The 12,986-nt window shown below is 40.8% G+C and overlaps 1 pseudogene; it reads right to left on the bottom strand.

The window, feature by feature from the left end:
* Window positions 1-3,686: 3,686 nt before the first annotated feature.
* On the bottom strand, window positions 3,687-12,801 carry LOC101442746 (FAST kinase domain-containing protein 3, mitochondrial-like; annotated as a pseudogene).
* Window positions 12,802-12,986: the final 185 nt, after the last annotated feature.

Raw genomic sequence — 12,986 nt, 5'->3', positions numbered from 1 at the left:
TACCTACTATATAAATAAAATAAAATAAAATAAGAAGAAAAAGAGAGAAAAGAAAAAAAGAGAAGAGAAAAGGGGGGTAAAGAAAAGGGGAGGAAAGAAGAAAAAAAAGAAGAAAAAAGAAAAAAAGAAAAAAAAAAAACCTAAATAAATGAAAAAGGACCTTGGGGGATAAAATGGAGAAAGACCAGGAGACAATGCAATATTAGCAACCAAGACAAAAAGAAAAACAACAACAACAACAACAACAAACCAACGTTTCAAGCTAGGAATCCTCTTTGCAGTTAAATAATACACTTAGGGATCTGATCTCCCCCCTTTCTGCTTTCCTCACTTCTCTCTCTTCCAGGGCAGCAGGAAAGCTGCCTGAGAGGTCCCGTAGAAGATTCAAGTAGGTCCTTGTTGAGCCAACTCAACACAGAAGACTATGGCTCTTTATTTTCAGCATGAGATCACCTACACCTCACCAGAAACCCCAAATATGCTACTGGGAGCTTGGATAGCACCTCCTACAGTCCCTCCCCTTTAGGTGTGCTAGGAGAGGTCTAATTGATTTTCTGACCCTACCTTCTCCTAGACCAAGTTTCCTATCCCAGGACATTTCGGTAAATTGGGCTTCCTCAGCAGATTTGCCTCTCCTTTCTTCCTAGACTCTCCCCAAGTCAGCTGGTACACTCCTCCAAGTTCAAGGAGAGAGAAGAAAACAAAAAACAAAAAACAACACATATGCCAAGGGCTAGGGTAATCAAGGACCTCAGACGGACCTCAGGGCACAGTGGATTTGGGGATGGGAATTCTGTGATATTGCAGACTCAAGGTGTGTGAGTCTCTACAGCGTGGGCCACCAGGGTTTAGGGGACACAGACCTGGGAACCACGCATCTGGTTAACATGGGGCCTGGGAATACTGCAGCACAACAAATATTTCAGGGATCACCACAGATGGGCTGCCAGCCTTAGGGGGAGGGGTTCCACCTACAACTTCTGACCTCTGTGTCAGAAACTGAAAATTCCACCTCTTGCAAGAATCTGTTCTGTCACTGTCTCACCAAATCAACATCCAGACACTTCCTGCCCTGCAAGCCCCTGAAACAGCCTGCTCAGGCTTTGGGAACACCCCAGTAAAACAAAGATCCCAGGGATCACCATGGCCCAGCTGCCAGCCCTAGGGGGAGGTGCTCCACCCACAACTTTTGACCTCCATGTCAGAAACCCAAAATTCCACCTCTCGCAAGAATCTCCTCCATCACTGTCTCACCAAATCGACATCCAGACACCTCCTGCCCTGCAAGCCCTTGAAACAGCCCACTCAGGGCTTTGGAACTCCCAAGCACAGCAAAGCCTTCAGGAATTGCCACAGCCGGGCTGCCAGCCCCAGGGAGAAGGGTCCTGTCCACAACCTCTGACCTCCATGCAAGAGACCCAAAATTCTGCCTCTTGCAAGAATCTCTTCTGTCACCGTCCCACCAAATCGATGTCCAGACACCTCCTACCCTGCAAACACCTGAAACAGCCCAGTCCAGCAGGACTCCAACCCTACTCAGGTGCTTCTTTGCAGGAGAGATTATGAGGTGTACTCACTCAGACACCATATTCTCCTGGTCAATCTTTTATTTGCTTCTATTTGTCTCTTTCCTTCTCTGCAAAGAAGCATAAAATTTAAAAGTGAACTGAGAGCTCTAGAACTCATATAGTTTTAATATCCTATGCTAAAGATAAAAACATCTAAAAAAGTAAAGAGATGTAAAATGTTACAGCATGATGGGGTCATGTGATGGTTAATCACCGTCCAGTTGGTGCCCAGTTGTTGGATGATGCAAGCCCTGGTCTGCCACTGTAAGGGAGTTCCATAGGTGGCTTTAGATCATTAGGCACTTGGTTGCAACTATGGCTGATCACACCCACAAGGGTGACTGCCTTCAGTGAGGAGGGGACTCCCATCACCCCAGCAGCTGGAGGTCTTAAAGCTAAACCGAGGCTCTCAGCAGTCACAACTCCTTTCTCTACTTTTCCAGCCTCTCCCGAGAAGTCATCCCCTTCACTGTTTCCAATGCATGGCCTGCCCTAGGAAATCTGAACTTGCCCATCCCCAGGGTTGCTGAGCCAATTCCATTAACAAATCCCTTCCTATTTACATATGGATCTGTATCCTATTGACTGTTTCCTCAGAGAACCCTAATACTGGTAGACATGCAGTTAACATGCCCTGTGATTACTTTGTGCTGGGCCTTTTCCTAAGTGTTTTTATGTGTATTAACTCATTTCATCCTTATTTATGATTAGCCATTTGGAAACAAGGCCCAAGATCATATAGTTTGCAAGAGAGGCTGAAATCAACCCCAGGTATGTGATTCCTGAATGCAGATTCTTGGCCCTCTGCTTTATGAGGCTCAGACCAGGTTCAAGTCTCATCTTCACCCCAGTGCTATAGCCAGGGCAGGCACTGACAGTCTCTGAGCTGGTTCCCTATCAGAGAGGGACACTGCCCAAGCCCAAGGCCCCTGGGAATCATACAAGTCTTGTGTTCAAGTGCTTAGCACAGAGCTTGGCACAGAGCAGGTGAAAAGTAAATGACAGCTCTTTGCCCTGTCCAAGGTCCCAGAACTAGCAGTGGTAGAAACCCATTCTCCTAACTGCAGCCCTTTCCACACCAGCCTGCCTTGTCTTACTCTCCCCTCAAGCTTTAACCTGACCTTAATGGGAGAGTGAATCATCTGTATTTTGCTCAATACAATGTAATTCATTTATGTACATTCAAACCTACTTCCCACACACAACCCTATCTAAATTTACTCTACTTCTTTGTACATTTAAAAAGAAAAAGCTCCTGAATATATATATACTTAAAGATTTATTACCCCCCCACACACATTGTTTGGGCTTGCTGTCTGCTTGTCTTCTTTGTAGGAGGCACTGGGAACCGAACCTGGGGCCTCCCATGTGGGAGGGCGGCACCTCATCACTTGAGCCACTTCTGCTCCATTTGTTATGTCTCATTTCTTTGCTGTGTCTCTGGTTGCATCATCTGTGTCACCTTGCTGCATCAGCTCACCAAGCCAGTTAGTCCTGTCAGCTTGTTATGTTGCTCATCTTCTTTAGGAGGCACTCGGAACTGAACACAGGACCTACCACATGGTAGGTAGGAGCCCAGCTGCTTGAGACATATCTGCTTCCCTATATTTATTAAAGGATTATTTCTGTATAATTCTATAATTATAAATGTTATAATAATCCAAAGTGCTGTTATCTGTTTGTGTTTTGCTCCTCCTCACCATACATTACATCTGCTAACAAAGTACATTAGAAAATGGGAGAAAACATTTCATATATTTGTAAGAAGAGGAAATGAATGTCTCTAAAAGAGCATACTATTTTCATTTAGCAGATAACTGTTACAAGATGACAGATTTAAAAATATTTATTCATTGTACTCATTTACTGTACTTGATCAAAAATCTGTTTGACATATAAAATCAAGCATCTATGATACTAGTATTAAATTGAACTTTAATTTTAAATCAATCACTGATACTTGGTATACACAGAATAAGGAAAATAAAGGCTCCTTCCATGTCTCTGTAAGATCTGGACAGGCCCTTTTCAGATTGCCTAATAGTCCATAATTCTGCAAATTGGCTAAATCACAAATAAAGCTCTTTTTATACAGAGTCCCATAAAATCCAACTTCTTTCACAATCTGAGTTCTGAAGTCACTATTCCTTCTTATCAGCACTGAACCCCAGGATTTTGAGAAAACAATTTTCTTTATAAATATTCCACCAATTCAAGCCTTGATTTTAGCATCTCCACCTCATGAAAGGGAATGTGTTAAGGGAAGAAGAAAGAAAAAATAAACTGCCTATTATAATCCTTCACAACTGAAATTATGGTGTTCAACTTGTTGGTCTCTAACAACCTGCCCCCCAGTCCTTGCCACCCACAAGAATGGAAGCTCCTTGAGGGCACAGTCACAGCTATCTTACACAGGTACTCCCAGAGCCCAGAACAGTGCCTGGCACATAATAGGGCTCAAGAAATATTTGTTGGCTAAATAAGAGGGATATTTAAAGAAGGATCAAACACAATTCCTGTCCTCAAGGACACAATAAATACTTGAAGTAAGCAACAAGCCAAAGGAGATTGTGTGAAGAAAATCAGTACCCCACCCTCAGTGGGAGTTGGGATTTTAGGTTGTGGGGAAAGAAGAGACCTGAGTGGGGTGCTACTGAATGGACAGAATTTAGTCATGGGGAGATGCTGTCTGGAGGGAGAAGGGGCACCTGGGCAAAGGAGCAAGGCAAGAGAAAATGGAGTGGGCTGGGGGGGGTGGGGGAAGGGATGGTAAACAAGGTGTGGCCTGCAAGGGGTCCTGTGAGCAGAGGAGGTTCCTGTGAACAGGAAAGAAACAAGGTTCTGGTCACAGGTTGCATGATGAGAGTTTTCAGAAGATTAATCTGGGGATGTGCAAGAAGAACTGGAGAAGAGTAAGCCAGAGAGGAAACCAGGGAGCAGACTAGCACTGATACCTTAGAGAACTGGGGAAACTCATCTATATTCTCTAGTCACTCATCATCATAATGCCTTATTAAGTAACTTACAAAGGAAACAATAAGGTCTTAGGCATTAGGTAGTGATGAAGATACTGGGTTTAGTGAGTCAACTTGTCCACTCTTACCCTTACATCATATTCCAATAATTTAGCAACTCTAAAAGCAGAGTTGAGCATAGTTTATGAAGAATATAGGTATGCTCTGCTTTTGGAAAACTGAAGGTCTGAAAATTCTGTATTTCAAAATATAAGCCAAAGATTTATAAAAAAATATCAAGTATCCTGAAAAGCCTAATTAACAAAGTGGGTAATTAAATTAGAGATATAAGATTCTTGTCCCCCTGGGCTAGCAGACTACTTAGGACTCTGGCAAAAGCAAGTCTGAATTAGAGATTACTTGGGAGTGGGGAATTGGAACCATACCTGGACAACTTGATAACCAAGTAACTGGAGGAGCCATTGTTTAACAGCTTTTCCTAGTAAATTTTTGCTGTTAAAACAAAATCTTTTGGGGCCATCAATGCATAGTGCTACTCTGAAAAAAAATCAAAGAGAAAGAAACATTTTTAAAAACAACCCAAATATTCTTATTATTTTGTTGCCAAAGTTTACTTGGGATTTGGCTATTCCTAATGGCCAATACGTTCACATCAATCACGAATGTGTTATTCTTTAGTCTACTAAAAAAGTACTCAGCTTTATTAATGATGCTGTTTATAAAATATTACAAGAAATTTCCAAAAAACATATCCTGAAAAGTAGTTTTAATTTCCAGAATCATCTATTTTTCTCACCCTTTTAAGAAAAAGATCCTTGCCTCTTCACCTCAAAAGGCCTTGTAACGTAAAAACCAAAACAGTTTGTTTACCTTTTGTGTACATCTTCATCAACTGTAAATGATAATACAAATCCTTCTTTATCTAATTTAGTTTCAATATCTGGTGAGAGAAGAAAGGGAAAAAGTCTTCATGTTATACCCTCACAAACACTATCTTCCTTTACTTCTTTATTCTGTTTTGATTTCTTCCAAACTATATTTATCAATAGGACTGAAGGCTGCAAAGTAATGAACACAACCAAATGAAGGTGAGGATGTTCACTTAGTTGACTTCAAGAACAAGCACATATGCCTGAAATTCAGGAGGTTTCCTGTGCTAAGGAGTAGGTCCTCAAATTAGCAGGGGTGCAATAGGAACCATGCATCTTCTCCTCATCCTTACAAATGGTGGCACACCTTCAGTTCAGACAGTGAAGAAGATCCTCTAAGTTCAGCAAAATTAGACACCTAAGGAGCTCAACATGTCCATCACTTTCAGCACCTCTCAACAGCTAACATACCCCACAACTGTGACACGTGGCCAAGGGGCATGGCTGGAGTTCCCTTCCCAGTCCTCTGGTGTATGCCATTCCTACGTAGAAAGGGTCATGAGAGCAGAGAGGCTGAACACCTGACCATCTGGAGCCTACTGAAACAGTCTAGTAAGATAGGGAACTAATAGACAAATCTGGAACCTGGCAAAGTCCACATGGACATCAGTAACCCCTAAGATGGCTGCTGGAAGGTCCCCACCCCCAGGATTCTGCAATCCAGAACAAAGACTTCTTCTGGGAACAAGGAAAGCCCCAGATATTCCCCAAGGACTTTATCGTTGGGTCCTCACTGGGGGATTGATAGGTGGGGTAATCAATCAAAATAGCAAACAGCTGGAACTCCTTCCCTGCCATTAGCAAAGGGGTGGAATATTTAATAGTTTATAAAGCAGACAAGGCCTGAGCACTCTCTTACCCTGCTCTCTTGCCTCTGGACCTGTTCCTACCCTCTGTGTGCCAATCTTGCCATTTTTCCTCTGCCACATGGCCATGCAAGTAAACCTGGGCATATATAATCTATAATGGGGAATTATAGCTTGTAAATCAGTCCTCTTTATCCCTTTTCACCCCCTTACTCTCTACCTGGGACCTTTGCTCTGTTATTTTCTCCCATTTCTCTTTCCTCCCTACCTGAATAATTACTGGTCTAACTCACCTGGCATGCTCTTGAAATTCATTTCTGCAGCATAGCCAAGAACCTAAATAAAATCCAGTAACACTATTGTTGTAGAATTTGAGAGAGGTTCAATTATTTGTGTATAGAAAGGCCAGGACTCAGGAATGATTTTGAGAAGGAAAAATGGTTTACTGATGGCCAGCTGGACTCGGGAGCTTTCTGTTTCAATCCTGAGCCCTGAACAAGATTTTTGAGTCCCTTTTACACAGAGAGGAAAGGCCAAAAGGTCCTTTTGTTTCAGTTCTCAATAGGTTTGAATTAGCATATACATCTTCCACATGGTAGGTAAGCTTTTAGCAGGGACTTCATACATTCTAGATAAGCTTTTAGCACATTTGGTTTGCATTTTCCCTGAATATTTAGAGTTTATAGACTTTGCATTGTTAAACTGTTTCCTGGGACTGGAGTCATTTCCATGGCTACCAAGGGCAGGACTGCAGCCTCTTACCATTCCACACCCACAAGTCATGACAGACAGTTTAGATTAAGGTTATCTCTGAAGAGACAAAGAGCCTCCCACCCATAGCCCACATCACTATCAGAGATAGTCCTCTTTGAGATGACTTTTTTTTTTTTAATTCATGGAAGGAAGGACTTGGACTCACAGTCAGTACTTTCCAGTAGCTATTTCTGGGATGATTTATGTGCTTACATCTGTGCTAACATGGTAGCCACCAGCTATGGAGGCTTTGGAGCACTCGAAATGTGATATATAACTAGAGAAATGAATTATAAATTTTACTTAAGTTTAATTTAAATTTAAGTAGCCATCTGCACTAGTGGCTACAATACTGGACAGTGCAGGCCTAGAATATAAGAGCAGCTAAACAGTCACGAGCACTCATTGTATTATCCCCTCATTTATTCCCTCTTGCTATAGGTCTTTGAGGTAAATATTCTTCTTACCCCTGTTTTACAGATGGAAGCAAACAGAAAAAGATTAAAAAGGGCAAACACACTGTGGAAAGACATTCTGCTAATCTGTGGCAAACGATTTAAATAGAGTCTATATTCTATATTCTACCATCTACACTCTATAGCCTCATGCAAGGGAGGGAAGATTCCATTTTGCATTCTAAGCTCCACCTATCTCTCAAACAGAATACAACCACTGAGGTTCCGTAACAAACTCCCTACTACTTACCTATTATATACCAATGGGGTGTTAACACTTTGGAAGCAAAGTAGGATCTTGCTTCTAAAAGGTCAACCAATCCAATCACCACAGATTTATGAAGGTGAAAATCCACAGGGATCTCAAGGGAATGGCATGAGGTAAGAAATGATTTCACTTGATATTTAGGAAAAAGTTTGGGACCCTAAAAATCATATATACAAACATGACAGAGAAAAATAAGACACAGAACCACAGAATAAATTGAAGTTAGTAAGTTACCCATGTATAAAAGTTTGATACAAAAGTACTTTAACACATGATATTTTTCCAGGACTTAGGACAGATATCTTCCTTCAAATGGCAATGAAAAATACCCTTATTATAGCTCAAGTCTAACAGCTCAAATTATCTTTAAAATGTGTTTTAAAAGTAGCCACTGTAAAAAAGAAAAATAAACATCATGGCAATGCTGTCAAGTTCAAGAAACATCTCTGAAACTCTCAGAATAGCTTTAAGGACCTGAAGGACTCAGTTAAATTTTTTAATCCAAGAAAAAATGATAAAACAGACATCTCAGTTCAGTAAATAAAGTATACCTATTGAATAAGTAGTGCTAGAAAACTGGTTGTCTCTCTAGAAAAGAACAGTTAAACTCCTACCAAACATCAGACTATGGGCATATCTCCTTTTCCTGAGTTTTGCTTTATTGCACTTTGCAGATACTATTTTTTTTTTTTAATAAACTGAGGGTTTGTGGCAATCCTGTGTTCAGCAAGTCCATCAGTGCCAGTTTTCCAACAGCACATGCTCACTTCAACTGTGTCCCTTTTTAAAATTTTTTTAATGTTACATTAAAAAAAATATGAGGTCCCCATATAGCCCCCACCCCCCTTGGCCCACTCCTCCCACATTAACAACCTCTTTCATCATCATGGTTCATTCACTGCATTTGGTGAATACGATTGGAGCACTGCTGCACCACATGGATAGTGGTTTACATTGTAGTTTACACTCTCCTCCAGTCCACCCAGTGGGCCATTGGCAGGATTGCGTCAATTTTTAATTGAAGTATATACATTTACAAATAAAAATAATGCTACTGCATACTTAAAAGACTATAGAATACATGCACTGGGAAACCAAAACATGCATATAACTTGCTTTATTGCAGTGGTCTGAAACTGAACTTGCAAAGATCCAATGGGGAAAAATTAGTAACATATTTGTACTAACACATATTTGGTGAAATAATCTTATGTATGATGGGAAAGTCAGGAGCCATTAAAAGAGGGGTAGATTTGGTCACACAAAACTTAAAAACACAAACAACCCAATAGAAAGATGAGTTAGGGAGCAGGAAGGCAATTCTTGGGAAATACAAATGGGCAATAAACATTTGATAAAATACTCAACTTCATTATTGCTCATTTAAATGCAATTTAAACAAGTGACAAGATGCCCTTTTCCACTGAAGTGAGTGGCAAAAGCTAAAGGGACTAACAACACTGTGCAGGGGAGGCAGGGGAGACACAGCCACCTTTACTCACTGCTGGGGAGACATGACATCTACCTCTCAGAGTCACTATCTACTGACATTATACCAATAGTCTCACTATTAGCACTCTAGTCTGCAGATTAAAGGAACATGGGCCCCAGGAGAATGACATGCAAGGGTGTTACCACAACACTGCTGAGGGACCAAAAGTGGAAAGAACTTGAAAGTCTATAAGCTGGGGAACAGGTGAGTAAGCCCCATAAAATACTATGCCACTTTGAAAAAGAACATATTTGATCCACACACATTGGCCTCAAGGAAGGTCTATGATATATTGGACATAACAGTAAATTGTAGAGTAATGCGAATAGTGTCACCCAACAAAAAGAAAATTGGCTTATGTATTTGTGTATGTTTGGCATAGAAGGCATAGTTACAATTTTATTATTTCAGGGAAGGGAGGTGGTTGGGGTTAACTAATTTTAATGTTTATCTTTATATGCTTTGGCATTGTGGAATGTGACCCTGAGTCAAATTTAGAGGACAAAGGAGAGGATGACAAAGTCTGTTGATGCTATTTCTTTTTTTTTTTTTTCCTCCAGTTGTCTGCTCTCTGTGTCCATTCGCTGTGTGTTCTTCTCTGGCTGCTTCTATCCTTATCAGTGGCACTGGGAATCTGTATTTCTTTTTGTTACATCATCTTGTTGTGTCAGCTCTCTGTGTGTGCAGTGCCATTCTTGGACAGGCTGCACTTTCTTTTGTGCTGGGAGGCTCTCCTTACAGGGCTCACTCCTTGCGTGTGGGGCTCCCCTATGCGGTAGACACCCCTGCGTGGCGCGGCACTCCTCGCGCACATCAGCACTGTGCATGGGCCAGCTCCACATGGGTCAAGGAGGCCTGGGGTTTGAACCGTGGAACTCCCATGTGGTAGATGGACGCCCTAGCCATTCGACCAAGTCCACTTCCTGACACTATTTCTGATCACAAAAAAAGGTGTGCTGTAAAGGTTATGAGAGTGAATCTTTATAGCACAGACACCACCTAAATGAAACTCTACCAGAGAGGAGTGAAATTTCTGACTTGGTTTAAAAATGCACTCAGAAATAATTAGGATTTGTAGAGTTCAGAGATTCAGACTTTTTAAAAATCAAATGGCTATTGTGCACTCTAAAACCCTTTAAAACCCTCAAAGTGAATCAAAGAGTACTAATCATATGCCCTCAACACTTGAAACTCGAATCACACGCCTTCAACATTTGAAACTGTCTAGAAATCTCATATAGCAGGAATTGGTCCTATAGGGCAAGACAGAAATGGGGTCAATTTATCAAAGAAGAGGCTAGCTGTCACACCTAATTCCAAGTAAATGTAAGTTTTCCCTTTTAATAAGGTTATGGAGATAGGTCAAAAGAGAAGCAACTTAGTTTTCAGAAGGGGTACAAGAAAACTGTTCACCTTCAGTGAAATAATGCCATATACTTTGTGTTTTTACCTTATAGAAAGGACATTCTAGGACTCAGGGTAAGTTCAGTTGTGTCAGTTGTGCCAGACTCAATCTGTCCACATATGATTCTTCACCTGAAATAAAAAGCATCTCAATCAGTTACATCTGAATTTTGATACATGTAATGAAAACAATCATGGACACACAGCACTAATTCATTCATTCCAGAAGTGTGATGGATTTTTAAGTGACACTAGAAAATGAACTTGTTAGAATGATGCCCTCTTGCTTAACCAGTGACATCTCATTTTGACTTCTAGAACCCAAGCTCCTAACTTCTTTGAGTGGATTAGTGCAAATCTCCTTTAAGTACAGAGATCCAGAAATGTGACATACTGAAGTAAGACGAACAATGCCATCCTCTCAAAGGATTAGAGTTGCTCTCAATCTACAGCATATTACTGAGCTTCACGATCACCATATCCCCACAAGAACACAAATCCTTAGCTAGGGCAGCAGGATCCAAAACCATTTTCCTCCCTCTATCAGATGCTCTAGCATTCTTTAAACCTGGGTTTATAGCCTGCCACATCAGACCTTTTCTTTGGATCACTAGGGAAGAGAAATAAAGGCATAGCACTGCTCAGTATAAAAGGTGCACAGACCTGAAAGCATCACAAGTTCCTTTTTCCACTCTCAAAAGTTATAACCAACTCACCTTGCAGCCACTGAAGAAAATAAGGATTAAATATTTTTTGCCATAAAGTTGACTGGATGGCATTCAATAAGCTAACATGAATGGAGAAGTTTCAGTAGTACTTTGGGTGGAAAATAATTGAAATGTGTGAAGAATATTTTCTAGCTTCTTAAATAAAGCAGAGGCATTTGGTGGTAAATAATTGAGTTTTCCAAATGGTTCAATTAACACAGAAATCTGAGTAAGTGAAAACTTTTCTGATTGGCAAACAAAATTTTCTGCCACTGTACCCAAGATAGGCTTTGAAAGAATCAGTCTTCTACTGCAATATTCCATAATTTTGCTGACAATTTCAGGATTCAAAGAAAGACAAAGTACAGCTATGTGTTGCTCCAGGACTTTTGTAAAAAATCTGTCAGTGTGCCCAAAGTATATGAAAGCCTCTAAGACTTTATTTAGCTCTTCATTAGTGAAACTAGAGAAATGCCTGACAGCATATTTACCCAATTTTATGACCAGAGGAAATGCCTGAGTTTGATCAAATACCACTAAGGCACTGAGCATTTGGCTAACCCAAGTAGGACTCAGTTTGGAAACTACTGACAGAGAATAGTTGTTCATCTTATTTGAAACATCTGGAGCTGATCTGCTTTTTCAGGACATGCCTGGAGTATTCTATAAAGGGCCACCATATCCTTAGCGGTAAATTTTTCCAAATTTTCATCTTGCAGTTGACATAGAATCAGTTCTACTGTTGCACAACCTGGACTTTGCAGTTTAATCAGCCTTTTGACAAGAATAAAGAGATTGTGAACTTCCAGGTCACCTTTTCTGAGATGACTTTGGCATTCTGCCACCAGGCTCACTAACAAGCCACTTTGAGGATTCGCATGCAACAGAAGCAGAGCTTGCAAAGCAGTCACTAAACCAGTGTTTGACAAATGTTAGGGATCCTGTTTGAACTGAAGACATAAATCTTTGAAGATGTTATTCTCTAAGATTTCTTTTGGCAGCCTACTGTTGCCATCTTTTTTTCCACTTCACAAATGCTCTGCAAAGGTCTTGCTGCCACAGTATCAGGCAGAGTGCCCAATGTGCCCATAAAATGTAACACCTCTTCAGATGACGTGAAGTTGCTTAGTTTCTGGTAAAATATCTGTTCATCCATGTTTTCAGTATTTTTTTCCAGCCTGTCCCAATCATGTACTTGAGAAAACACTGGCTCACCAACTGGATGGGGGTAATTTCCATTTTCTGAATGGAACTTTTTACAACAGGCATGATGGAACCTGACCCTGAAAGGTGTGGACTGTTGTGAAAAGAGCAGTGGACACGGATGCACCTTGGCTGCCTAGTGAACATGGTTTTCTGGTTGATGTTTGAGAGCAGCCACAGCTCTGTGTGCTAAACAATCCAACAAATGACAAAGGTTCCTCCGCAAGGTGGTTAAAGCCATGCCATTGGATTCTCAACTCCTCCTGATCTATACCTAAATTAAAACAAAACTAAACATGGTCATGGAGAACATGACTTGTACAACTTCATCAGTTCTCTTGAAACTAAGGCAGAGAAACAAAAACAAGCTTAATAATTTTTTTCACTAAAATGTAACGACAGGGAAAGCAGATGAGAAAAATGAAG

This window comes from Dasypus novemcinctus, chromosome 22 (assembly GCF_030445035.2).
Source record: "Dasypus novemcinctus isolate mDasNov1 chromosome 22, mDasNov1.1.hap2, whole genome shotgun sequence".
Taxonomy (NCBI): domain Eukaryota; kingdom Metazoa; phylum Chordata; class Mammalia; order Cingulata; family Dasypodidae; genus Dasypus; species Dasypus novemcinctus.
This window is presented reverse-complemented; position numbering and strand designations above follow the sequence as displayed.